We start from the raw sequence: 13964 nt of genomic DNA on the forward strand, positions 1-13964 counted from the left end.
AGGAAATTGATTCACATGATTATGGAGGCTGGTAAGTCCAAAATCAGCAGGGTGGGCAGGCAAGCTGGAACCCAGAAAAGCCAATATTCCAGATGGCTGTAGAATTAGGAAGAGCTGATGTTGAAGTTGAAGTTCAAAGGCAGCCTGTTGAAGAATTCTCTTTTGCTAGGTGGGCAAGGCTGGTCGTTTTGTTTAATTCAGGCCCTTCAACTGATTGGATGAGGCCCACTCACATAAAGGAGGGCAAATATGCTTTATTCAAAGTCCATTGATTGAAATGTTAATCTCTTTCAAAAACAACCTCACAGAAACACCCAGAATAATTTTTGACAAATATTTGGGCAACCCCTGGCTGAGCCAAGTTGATACATAAAAGTAACCATCACAGTAGGTGTCACATGACATGTACCTGGTTTACAGCCTCCTGAATTGATTATTCTGACCACCATTTTGCAGAAAGCATTTAAATACCTTGTCTATGGTTGCACAGCTGGGAAGCAGCAGAGACAGGAGTTAAATCAAAGTCTATGTGACAACAAATACCAGTGGTGAACAAGCTTTTTTCCTTTTTTGGCATTAGGGTCAATTCAATTAAAAAAAATGGGCTGCATATTTTCATTTCATTTCATTTTGTTGTTGTTTTTGTTGTTGTTTTGAGACAGAGTCTTGCTCTGTCACCCAGACTGGAGTGCAGTGGTGTGATCTCGGCTCACTGCAGCCTCTGCCTCCTGGATTCAAGTGATTTCCAGCCAATTTTTGTATTTTTAGTAGAGACAGGGTTTTGCCATGTTGGCCAGGCTGATCTTGAACTCCTGATCTCAGGGGGATCCGCTTGCTTCAGCCTCCCAAAGTGCTGGGATTACAGGCACAAACCACCACACCTGACCATTACATTTCATTTCAATCCAAAATGAAAATAACTTGATTGAATCTCATGGGGAAAATGTATTTAAAATATAATTACCCAACTTACTGATGGTAAATTGCCAATTGCCTTTTGTTTTTAGTGACCAAAATGCTGTATTTGGACATTTTGAAAGAAAGCAGCTTTCCAATATTTCACCCTGACAGAAAACCAAAGTGGGCTGTGTGTTGCACATTCCTGCACCCTGATGCATGCCAGAAAGGTAAGCGAGGAAAGCAGGCTTAACTTTCCATGGAAGAGGACGCAGCTGGACAGATAAGCAGAAGGAAACTGCAGAGCGCTGTCCAGGGCTTGAGTATCTGATGGCTCAAACCTACCTTTCCCTAGAGGTAGAGTATTATTAGCACAGCACTTAACATTATCAACCTTGACCTGATGGTCTTTGGAGGCTACAAATGGAATGGACTAAGACAGACAGCAAGAAGGGGAAGGAGAGGAGGGGAAGGTACAGAGAGAGGGAGGGTAATGAAGGAGGAATGGAGAAAACTCAAGCACCAGAGAGATGTCTTTTGAGAAAAAAACAGCAAAGCAAGCCAGGAGAAAGAAGCTGCTTAAGGATGTCTGATTTGTAAGAGAAAGGGGCTGTGATGGGCTTCATGGGCCCACAGAGTGGTGAAAACCTGGTGCAAGGGTATGCACAGCCCTGCAGAAGGAAGAAAGTGGTGCCCACAGAGATGGGGGCTGAGCCATTTGGGGAGTATATGGGAGTCAGAGAGGTGTGGCTGGTGGAGGTGGCGGGGATGGTCCTGGAAATATTATCAAGGCCATGAGCTACCAGCCCGATGTGTGGATGGCTTTCTTTTTTCTTTTTTATTTTTTTGAGACAAGATCTCACTCTGTCACCCAGGCTGGAGTGTAGTGGTTTGATCAAGCTCACTGAAGCCTCAACCTCCCTGGCCTCAGGTGACCCTCCTACCTCAGCCTCTTGAGTAACTGGGATTATAGGCATGGCTAATTTTTATATTTTTATAGAGATAGAATCTCACTATGTTACCCAGGCTGGTCTCAAATGCCCGGTCTCAAGCGATCTGCCCACCTTGGCTTTTCAAAATGCTAGGATTCCAGGCGTGAGTCACCATGCCTGCTCTCTTTCTCTTTTTTACAAGTCGTATGCCAAAGGAAAGAGCATGGGCTTTAAAATATATATAGAAGGAGATGTATTATAAGAAATTGATTCACATGATTATGGAGGCTGGCAAGCCCAAAATCTGCAAGGTGGGCCAGCAAGCTAGAACCCAGAAGAGCCGGTATTCTATTGGAAATATCGAAATTCAACTTAAAATAATGTCACTACAATGCCTTATCCATATGAATGCCAATTTGTATTTATGTGACATATTTACGTGATACTGTATTAAGTGGTGCTGGTAAAAAGAGGATATTATTTATCTTTTCTCATGGAGTTGCAGGAGAATTCAATATGATAATAAATATGAAATTCCAGGCACAGAGCTGGCTCCTTTCTTCCTGCTGTCATCTTGAGTAATTGTAGCTTTGCCACTTTTCAGCATAGTCACTGTTTCATGTATCTCATTTTTCTCTCTCCAGTGAGATGGAAGCACCTTAAGGGGTTTTCTCTCTCCAATGAATGGGTCACAATAGGGGAGAGAAGAAAGAGAGGAGGCCAGGAACAGACTGGGTAAAATCACGGTGCTACCATGACTGTTACCTTGGGAATGTCATTTACCTGCCAGAGCTCTGTTTCTTCTCACCTGTACAATGGGTTTATAACACCTACCTTGAAGGGATGTTGCAAGCATCAGGAAAAATGAATGTTCAATGCCTGTCTTAGTAGGTCCTAAACGATGATTGATCCCAGAGTAGCTAGCCCAGAGCTAAGCCCAGAGTAAGTGCTCAATAAATATTTGTGAATGGGACTCTCTGAAGCCCAGTCCCAAGGTGAGCTGGATTTCCAGGGTTTGGCAATGGAAATCCTTGGATTGTGTAACCTGAAAGCTGAACATGTGAGTGAGGGGGTTCTTACAGCAGAGCACCAGCACAGGGGGCCAAGGAACCCAGGCACCCAGCCTTCTAACCCCTTCCTCTGCCTCAGGGAGAGGCATGCATGCATCCCTGAGCTGGTCAGTGGCCACAAGGGACTCAGCCCCAGGGAACAGCAGGTGTCAGATCAGCCTCCACAGACCCTCCACGGCATGAATCCACTTGTCAGGGCAAATACTTACTTCCTTCATCCTCTCTTCCCCTGACTTTGAAACACTGAGCTCTGGTGGAAAATTAAAACCCACTTTGTCAGATTCTCCAGAGAAAAAAGGGAGCTTGGAGCAGATGTTTAACACCAGAATTAGCACTTATGGGGCACTGGCAACACCAGCTCCCAGCTGAAGACCTCTGATCCCAGACATGGAAGCCATTCACTTCCTAGGGGTGGCAAAACCAGGATAGTTCCACGTTTCAAGGAGAAAGATCACGAGCCCTTGGATGGCTTTAGAGTGGTCTTTTTCTGCCCTGCTTATGGCCTCTGCTGTGAGGAAATCTGGCTGTAGCCATTCAGGTCAGCCCTGATTGCATACAGGACTCTCCTCTGGAATGAAGGAGTCTCACCAGGGACACTCTTGGCTGCCTTCAACTGTACATCACCTCAAGTCCTGCTCCTCTGCTGATCCAGACCCTGACCCCAATGCACTACCTTGACAGTATGGGCAAGCCCTCAGGCCAATCCTAATGCTTTTCATCGCTTCAAAGGTGTTCAAGTACTCCCCCTCCATGCAGCCTTACCTGACTACTCCAGCCCAGCTCATCAGCCTCTCCCCTGACCTCCAACTGCCCTTGGAGTCCTGAGTTTAGGCTGTGCTTATACACACACGTGCTGTTGGACTGTCTTCCACACAAGGAGCTCTTGTCTCCCCGAGTTAGTAAGTCCCCACAGGTCCTTTCCTCCTTTCCCACCTCCGTCCAACACATGGCCGCTTGCCCAGTCCCAGCCTCCATCCTCTGTGCCCTGGGCCCCTGCAAGAGCCTTCTAAATGGTTTGTTGTGCCCACTCTTGCCATGGCACCATCATTCACCAGCCAGAGGGCTATCTTTAAAAAGCAACATTGTGACCTCAAGTCTCCCTCCCTGTCCCCCACCTGAAAAGCCTTCAATGGCTTTATATTGCCCTGAGCGTGGCTCACAAGCCCTCTGTGATCTCATGGTTACCAAGCAAACGTGACAATAATTACTAGTTAATGTGAGTCCTCCCAGTGAGATTAGAAGGCCTGTGAGGGCAGGAATCTTGGTTACCACTCTATGTACAGGGCCTAGCACGTTGCTGGTACCTCAGTACATTTTTGTGAAATGGTGGGATGAGTGAGTGAATAACTGAATCATTGAATGTCCCTGTGAGGCCTTGAGATTGCTGGCAAGCAGTGGTTGCTTTTAGTCCTTATCCTAGGTCACGTTTTCTGGTAGCAGAATGCCTGGCAGGAGGAGTTGTGAGCACATGACTTCTTAGAGAAGGGCATCCAGTGGACACCAGTCAGCGAGCTGGAGAAAGCCAAGTGTGGTCGAATAAAAACATATTTGCTCTTTGCCCCATTCCTGGCATACATATTCCTAAAACTTGTGGAACCCTCTGAAAGACAGGAGCATCTTTTGTCATTTGTAATGAGCCCATTTTGAACATATCTGAGTCTATGCTAATGAGATGGTTCTTGGCAGCGCCCCTAGATAGCTTCAGGATGGGGGCTGGTCAGCAGAGGAACCAACCAAGGGTCTGTGCTAAAGTGTGGAGATTATTTCGTTTTTCCTACATTATGGCAGCTTATCTCAAAATAATGTCTCTCTCCCTTACTTCTGTGTGGATTGTCTTTTAAGCCAGGGAGAGTAGGATCAATGGGCCTCAAGTTCACAAGACCTGCCCTTGTCCATGTGGCATGAATGTGAGCAGTTCTCCCCATCTGAGACCTGCTGCCACTGTGTGGGATGGTGCCCCTTTGCAAGCTCTGGCCTCTCCTCTGCACACAGGCGGTTGCAAGCCGAGATCTCATTGAGAACCAGCTTGCAAAGGGTAATGCCATGATCCTGGGTTGGGAAGGGTGTGGGGTGCAATTGTTGGGGAGGCTGCCCAGGACGTTAATATCTCGCTTCAGCTGAGCCAGCCATTCCCAGTCACAGGGCTCCATTCCAGTTGCTGACTGCTCTCAGTTTTCTGCTTGTGACACATCATTAAAGCCAGGCTCTGTCCCTGTTCCCTGCCACCTCGTTTTAATATTAATTGCAGCCAAAGCAAATTAGAACAAATCTGCTGTTCTGAAACATGCTGTGCACAACGGAGCCAAATGTAAGTGATTTTATTTTTACGCAAGTTATGTGATTGCTCTCTTCCATCAGCGCTGATAGGAGGATGACTGCTTTTGAAAGTAGAGGCGATGGGTTCCTCACTGTCAAACAAACAGCCAGGAAGTGACTGCTGGGAGACAAATAGATCCCAAGACCATCCAGCCATAACTTAGCTTTGGAAGGAAGAAAGAGGAAGAAAATGCCTATGTCCTGATTGGCAAGGGGTGGGGTTTGCTTTGTGGCTGCTCTCCTCTCCAGAACATTGGTCAAATGTCTGTCCCAAAGTCCCATCCAGCCTGTGGCATGTCAGATCAAGGCCAGAATTGTCTGTGTCTGTGTTGCAGCTCCTGTGCCGCTGCCCAGAGGCAAGTGACTGGTGTCAAAACAGACCCTTTGTCCTCACCACTTCCTTGGAATATGCAGAAAGCATGTGTCTGGGGAGCTTGAGCTGCCAAGCTTTGCTTTGGGGAGACTTCAGTGAAAATATATGCCACTTCTTGGTGGCAGGACTTGGTGGCAAGTTGAGCACGTGCAAGAGGCAGACAAAGCATTTATTTAGAAAAACAGCAAAGCAGGGTAAAAAAGAAAAAGTGGAAGAGAATTACTAAACTTTTGATATTTGATCCTTCCTTCCATGTGGAAAAATATGAACACTGATAGTTTTCCTTTTGTATCATTTGAATTTCCATGTATGTGGGGGAGTGGCCTGCAGCATCTGTTCAGGATGCGGAATTTTTATGATCTCAGACACCCTTGCCCCCATGGAGAGGTGGAGAATGGGAGAGGATGGGATATCAGTAATTTGTGTTAGAATTTTACATTCTTGGAGGTTGATTTAGGAGTTCTTTGTTTGGCAAAGCCAGATCTAGAGAAAAATAGCCCAGAACATGGCCCATCTCCCTGTGGGTATAAATAGTCCTTCCTGGGGCCCAGGAATGGCCTGTGCAGTGCACACTTGAGTGAGCAACAGCATCACCTCTGGGGCTTGTTAAAACAGATTGCTGGGACCCACCGGAGAGTGTCAGATTCAGCAGGTGCAGGGTCGGGCCTGAGAAGGGACATATCTAATAAGTTCCCAGAGGTGCTGATGCTGCAGGGACAGGGACCACACTTTCAGGACCACTGGCCTAGAACATGGTATGACCCAAGCTGAGGGGGCTGACATGCAGTTCTGGAGGTGAGCAGACAGCGTGGAACATTTGTGGCACTAGGTCAACAGTGGCTGCCATAGCAGGAAGCTGTGGAGGTGTCAGTGGTTTCAAGCAGCCAAGTGGCTATCCAAGGAGGGAAAAAAGAAGCCCTGATTGTAGCCGTTTCCAATTTCTGTGGTGTAAATACTCCTGTCATGGTCAGTTCCGAGCTACCAATATGATGCTACTGAACACTGAGGAAAAATGTGCCTAATTCACTCTTTCAGCACATCAGGGAGGAGAGGGTTACTGATGGGGAACAGGCCTGTAGCTTGGCACGTCTGCTGGAATGACTGAAAGGGCTGTTCACCACTATGGGAAAGTCCTGAGGCCTCTCACTGGAAGAATGAAGAGCACAAAGTATGGGAGTGGAGTAGCCAGAAGAAAACAACTGGTTTGTTTCTCTAAGAGAGAGGAGACTTGCATCTGGCCTGCCTGCCCTTCTCTTGCCTGCTGACCTGGGACACAAAAAATTATTACATGTGTTTTGTTTTTTTTAAAAAAGTTAGGCTGGGCAGGGTGGCTCATGCCTGTAATCCCAGCACTTTGGGAGGCTGAGGTGGGTGGATCATGAGGTCAGGAGTTAAGAGACCAGCCTGGCCAACATGGTGAAACCCTGTCTCTACTAAAGATACAAAAAATTACCCGGGCATGGTGGCGGGCACCTGTAATCCCAGCTACCTGGGCTGAGGCAGGAGAATCGCTTGAACCCAGGAGGCGGAGGTTGCAATGAGCAGAGATCGCACCATTGCATTCCAGCCTGGGTGACAGGGTGAGACTCTGTGTCAAAAAAAAACAATATATGTAAATATTTTCATGTTTAATAAAGTTAAATTTTAGAGGTACAAAAAAAAGAAAATAAATATCATATATTGTTCCACTGTGCAGAAATAAACACTATTAATATGTTGGTTTCTATTCTATTTTGTTTATCACGTATACACACACACATGTAACTATTCACGCAGGTTTTATGGAGTTGTCTTACATATGCTGTTTTGTAACCCGATTCTTGCATGTAATAGAGAATCATGAACACTTTCTCATGTAATTAAATGTTCTATAGCACAATTTCTAATAAGTGAAGAGTATTCCCTTATGTAGATGTATCACCATTTATTTATTGAATCTCTTCTTCTTGGAAATTTGTTTGTGTCCCACATTTTTTAATTACAAACATGCTCTGCTGAACAGCCTCCTATCTAAATATGGCCTCATATCTAAATATGATTCTTTCTTGGAATTCAGTTGTCTAATAGGAAACACTGGCTCAAGCACAAGTGTGCATGTTTTTAAACTTTTGATTCATAGTGTCAAGTTGCCTTCCAGAAAGGCCATCGCTGTTCACACTCCCATCAGCAGCATTTGCAAGCTCCCTTTTCATCACCCTCTTACCCACAGTGGGTTTTAAAACTCAAATGTATTAGTGAGGCAGTTTGTTTTTTGCTTTTGTTTTTTACATTACAATGAAAGAGTCATGTCGCAAGAAACTGACTGGCATTCAAGTATAAGACAGGCAATCAATGAAGGTACCACCCCGCTGATCTTCAAAGTTCCACTAAAATACTTTAATATTTGGCTTCCAGGGAGATGATAAAAATTGCAGCTGTTGCAGTCAGCTATGCTTTCTACAAAGTAAGTGTCTTGATTGAAGCAGAGAGGGTGGGAGGAGCTGGGGCACCCAACAGTGCTCAGGGAACAGAGGACCAAAGAGCCACCAGGCAGAACCATCTCTCACAATAGAAGACTGACGTTTTGTGATCACAGCTCCTGAAAGGAACAAAGGATGGACAATAGCAGGAACTGGAGGAGAAAAAGAACAAGCTATTAACAAGCAAATTAAGACCAGACAAGGAAGATGAATCAGAAGTGATCCAATAACCAGCCCTGGATTAAGTGCATCTGGCTCTCCCAGGGATTTCACAGTCATTTGCTTCAAACTGCTAATCTTTTCTGAGAGGTTCCCTTCAAGCCGTCTGGAAGGAATGAATAAATGGATGGCTTAGCCAAATAGTTACTCCTGCAATGTTTTATACATGGGTGAGCATATACATTGTCATGCCTCATTGATTCAGGATTTAAAGTGTGGCTGTTTTACAGAATTACAGAATTTTAGAGTTAGAAGTGAGCTAAACGGCATTTAGTCCATCTGTCATTTTGCAGACAAGGAAACTGAAGTTCAGATAGGTCACATGATTTTTTTCCTATTTAATGCACCAAAATATTGGCAGAGCTAGGACTAGAACCCAGGTCTCCAACTTTTAGTCCAATACTGTTTTACTAACTAGTTGCCATTGGTTACTCTAGTATTTTTCTAAGTTTACTTAGCTGCGAGCAACAGAAATATTTAACATAAGTAAAAAGACCAAAAAAGTAGAATCAATAATTTCACTACTTGTCTTTCCTAGGTGGGATATTACAGAGGCAGGTGCATATGCACAGGAGAGTGAGAAAAATAACTTGAGTGTGTATGACATGGGTAAATGATAAAGTCTCATTGCCTCATCTGTAGCATGGGGTCAATAATAGGACCTACCACACAGGTAGGGGTGAGATAGCAGAGAGCTTGGCACATGGCATTCAATATATATTAGCTAGTTTCTTCTTTTTTTTCCTCCTCCTCCTCCTTCTTTCTTCTTCTATTATTATTATATGAGAGAATGCCAGTTAATTCTTGGTTTAAGTTGAGGCAGACAGTCACCTTTCAGGGGCTATTACTTGCATACAAATATCTAAAGTCAAAAAGGCACCAATTTCCCTGGGCGAGAGCATGTAAGATCTTTTGTAGCTGGATCTGTTTGCCTCCTGATACTTCCTAGCATGCTAGTTGGTGGCTAGGGAGGGAGGCAGGTCTGCATAGAAGTCAAAGGAACTGAGCTGGAGGAAAGGGAGAGACTAGTGACTCACCCCATCACTTGGGACTAGAGACTGTAGGGAAGGCTGTCACTGGAATCCCCTCCTGACCTCGCTTTCCTTGGCATAGAAGGTTGTGTTGCAAAAACAACAGCTGAGCTTAGGAGAGTGTGAGCAGAAAAAGGATCACTCTTGGAGCAGAGCTCAGGATCTAGGGTCTGTGGTCTCTGACAGTGCTGATTACTTGTTAGCCATACTTGTAAGCCCGAATATGTTAACAACCCGGCAGTGCAGGAATAGTGAGCAGCAGCACCCCCATGTGGCTGCAATGGAAGCAGCACAAATACTCAGTTGAGCACACTTGGGAGCTCTCTCTGGCTGGTATTTGCAACCTGAACTGACTTCGAAATAAATAAATCCTGGGCTGTTCTGGGTAAAGCAAAAGGTCTCTGGAGGGATATGTGGGATTTTCTGTTACTTTGGGCAGCAATTGCTCATTTAATTATTTTGAACCATAAAATAAAATTGCCCTTTACTCAAAGCTGCTCATAAGGGATACTAGTCTATATCCTTGAAAACACATATTTATAAATACATACAGAACCATCACAGCTGAAGTCCTTAATAGTTCTGAATTAAATATGTTATACATAACTTTGAAAGCTTTATTTAGCTAACGTCCCTAGCTTTAGTTAATAAGTATAATAATAGTAACAACAAAACATCAACTGTATACTGACTACATGCCAGATTCTATATTAAATACTTACATGCATGATCTCATTGAATATTCACAGACACTTTATCAGGTGGGTATATTTTATAGATGAGAAAACTGAGGGCAGGGGGGTGATGTGCACAAAGTTACATGTAACTAGGAGTGAGAAAGTTAAGATTTGACATAAACCTGACCTGACTTTAAAATTCTGCCTCTTAAAAGCAGTGTTTAGGCCGGGCGCAGTGTCTCATGCCTGTAATCCTAGCACTTTGGGAGGCCGAGGTGAGTGGATCACCTGAGGTCAGGAGTTTGAGACCAGCCTGACCAATGTGGTGAAACCCCATCTCTATTAAAAATATAAAACTTAGCTGGGTGTGGTAGCGGGTGCCTATAATCCCAGCTACTCAGGAGGCTGAGGGACGAGAATCGCTTGAACCTGGGAGGCAGAGGTTGCAGTGAGCCGAGATTGTACCATTGCACCCCAGCCTGAGTGACAAGAGCGAAACTCCATCTCAAAAAAAAAAAAAGCAGTGTTTACAGAAAGTTGCATTCTCTGGTATTCCTCAGACTAACACCTGGGAATTTTTAGCATCTATTTGATGCTTGTTTTTATAGTTTTATAACAATAGCAAAGTCATTATTCCTCGCTTATTTATATACATTTATTTATATTGACTGTCTCTCCTAGTGCCTGGTATAAAGTAGAAGCTTAATCAATAATAGTGGAATAAAAAATGAGTGTTATGCTTGTCTGAATATTCCCTCCAAATGACGAACATTCCAGGTTTTCCAACCAATAAAAGGAAGCTCCAGAAAGAAGTTATGTTTCTGGGGCTGCCTCCATTAAGGCCCATGGGCCAAGGCTGTTGATGTGGGCTGTGTTGGCCCTGCCAGGGCTCTCCAGGATCTGTCCTGTGGCCCTCAGCAGTTAGGCATTCCCCTCATTTGCTCACTAGCAGGCCTCTGTATTCCCATCCTAGAGCTTTCCCCTGCCATTCTCCCCTCCCAGAATGCCATTCTCCACCTCAGTTTGGGCTACTTTCAATTCTTTTTCTTCAAGACATACCTTTTCCCCAGTCTTCCCTGCCCCTTCACCTTCACACACATAGATGAGTCTCCCTGTTTTGGGAGCGCCCATACTTGCAGTGTCTTTAGGAGACGACAAGGCTGAAAGAGGCCCCGATGCTACCGGGACCTGGATGGTGAAATGGTTTGGCTGTGTCCCCATCCAAATATCATCTTAAATTGTACTCCCATAATCCCCACATGTTGTGGGTGGGACCTGGTGGGAGATAATTGAATCACAGGGGCAGTTTCCCCCATACTGTTCTCATGGTAGTGAATAAGTCTCATGAGATCTGATGGTTTCATCAGGGAAACCCCTTTTGCTTGGCTCTCAATTCTCTCTCACCTGACACCATGTAAGACGTGCCTTTGCTTCTCCTTTGATTGCTGCCGTGATTGAGAGGCCTCCCCAGCCATGTGGAACTGTGAGTCCAATTAAACCTATTTTTCTTTATAAATTACCCAGTCTCAGGTACGTCATTATCAGCAGTGTGAAAATGGACTAATGCAGATGGCAAACTTCTCCTTGGCCCAGGATTGCTGGGAGGTGCTTCAGGGAACCCACTTGGGGAAAGGGTCAGGAAAGGGGAGCCCATGCTGGAAATGTCCTGGGTCTCCTGTCACCACTTAAACAAGATGCCCTGCTTCCATCCGTAGGATGTGACTTCCTTTGAAACAAGATGTTAACTGGTCAAAAATATGAAAAACAACGCTCTATTTCCACCTCCTGCTTTTACAGATAAGAAAACCTCAACTCTTATTTAGACCTCAAAATTCCTCCTTCTTTCCTTGGTTCCTCCCTTCCTTCCTTCCATGTAGCAGTTTTGGCAAATGGGCCCCATGTGGGACACCTTATTTCTCTGCTTTCCTTGCAGCTATTTTCGTGTGGCCATGTGACAAAGTTCTCACCAACAGAAAATGAGTAGACTGACAGGGGCAAGTTTTGCAGCACTCATTTAGGAGGAAATAGCATGTCCTTCCCTTTTCCTCTTTCTGGACTCCCATGTGCTAGGTCACAAATGGGCAGTGACTCAGCTTGGGCCATGCCTGTGGGGACAACCGCCTGAGCCAGGGGTCTCTAACTTTTTTCATGACATGGACTCCCTTGGCAGTACGGTGAAGCCTATGGACTTTATCACTCCATATGCATTTATTTTATTTTATTTTAATGTATAAAATAAAATACAGAAGGTTACAAAAGAAACCAATTGTACTGAAATACAGATATTGAAATAACTGTAACATAAGCACACACACACAAGCACACCTAAATTTGTGACACAGTAAAAATGTACTTCTTTATTGACATTAAATAATAAAATCTAGCAGCAGGGCTGATAACAACTGTAATTTTAAAATGGTAATAAACATTAAGCGATATTTTGAGATATCTCAACACTGTAATGTGAGATGAAAAATCTTTATGATTTCTATTGGCCACAAAGTCTTTGATCTTGCTAGTACTTCAGAGGTTTATTGCCATTTGCATAATTGAAGGAAATGCTAAATTTCATGTAGAAGTTTTTGAAAATACAGATGTAATTTTTTTCTATGCAAGTTCACAAATCCCTTGATTTCTATCTATGGACTCCAGGTTGAGAACCCTTGCCTTAAGGCAGGAGTCCCCAACCCCTAGGCCATGGACCAGTACTGTTCTGCAGCCTGTTAGGAACTGGGATGCACAGCAGAAGGTGACCAGTGGGCAAGCAAACAAAGCTTCATCTGTATTTACAGCCACTCCCATCGCTCACATTACTGCCTGAGCTCTGCCTCCTGTCACATCATCAGTGGCATTAGATTCTCATAGAAGCGTGAGCCCTACTGTGAACTGTGCATGTGAGGGACCTAGGTTGTGGCTCCTTATGAGAATCTAATGCCTGATGATCTGTCCCTGTCTCCCATCACTTCCAGATGGGACTGTCTAGTTGCAGGGAAACAAGCTCAGGGCTGCCGCTGATTCTACATAATGGTATGTTGCATTATTTTTATACTTTTCATTATATATTATAATGTAAATTATATATTACATGACAATAAAAATAAAGTTTACAATAAACATAATGCACTTGAATCATCCCCAAACCATCATTTCCCCACCCTCTGGTCCATGGAAAAATTGTCTTCCACAAAACTGGGGCTGCCTCTGTTTAGGAAGCCCATGGACCAAGGCTGTTGGTGTGGGCTGTTGGTGTGGGCTATGTCCCCATACTGGTCCCTGGCGCCCAAAATGTTGGGAACCGCTGCCTTAGGGGATGGGACAGCAAAAAGATGAACAGAACTTGGATCCCTGAATATTTTTATGGAACACAGCTGCCCTGCCAGTCTGGGCCACTCACCTCTAGACTATTATGAAAGAAAAATAAACAAATCTTACTCAAGCCATTGTAATGGTGAGTTCCTGTTCCAGCAATTTAGCCTATATCCTAATTTCTATACCCAGAGAGAAAATGGCTTGTTACATATTATGTTTTCTGCATTTATATAAATGATTTTCTGTTAGTTGGTCTCCCTAACCATCTCTTCCTCTTTTGCATATAGACAATATCTAGATCAGGGTTGAGTAGAGACTAAGTGTTCAGTTCATATGTGCTGAATTAATACAAATCTGTATAACTGAGTCCAAAACACTAGAACAGGCCGGGTCTGGAGGCTCATACCTGTAATCCCAGCATTTTGGGAGGCCGAGGTGGGTGGGATGGCTTGAGGTCAGGAGCTCGAGACCAGCCTGGCCAACATGGCGAAACCCCATCTCTACTAAAAATACAAAAATTAGCCAGGCGTGGTGGTGCGCGCCTGTAGTCCAAGCTACTCAGGAGGCTGAGGCAGGAGAATCGCTTGAACCTGGGAGGCAGAGGTTGCAGACAGCCGAGATCGTGCCACTGCACTCCAGCTTGGGCGACAGAGCAAAGAAAAAACAAACAAACAAACAAAA

This window comes from Pongo abelii, chromosome 17 (assembly GCF_028885655.2).
Source record: "Pongo abelii isolate AG06213 chromosome 17, NHGRI_mPonAbe1-v2.0_pri, whole genome shotgun sequence".
NCBI classification, from domain to species: domain Eukaryota; kingdom Metazoa; phylum Chordata; class Mammalia; order Primates; family Hominidae; genus Pongo; species Pongo abelii.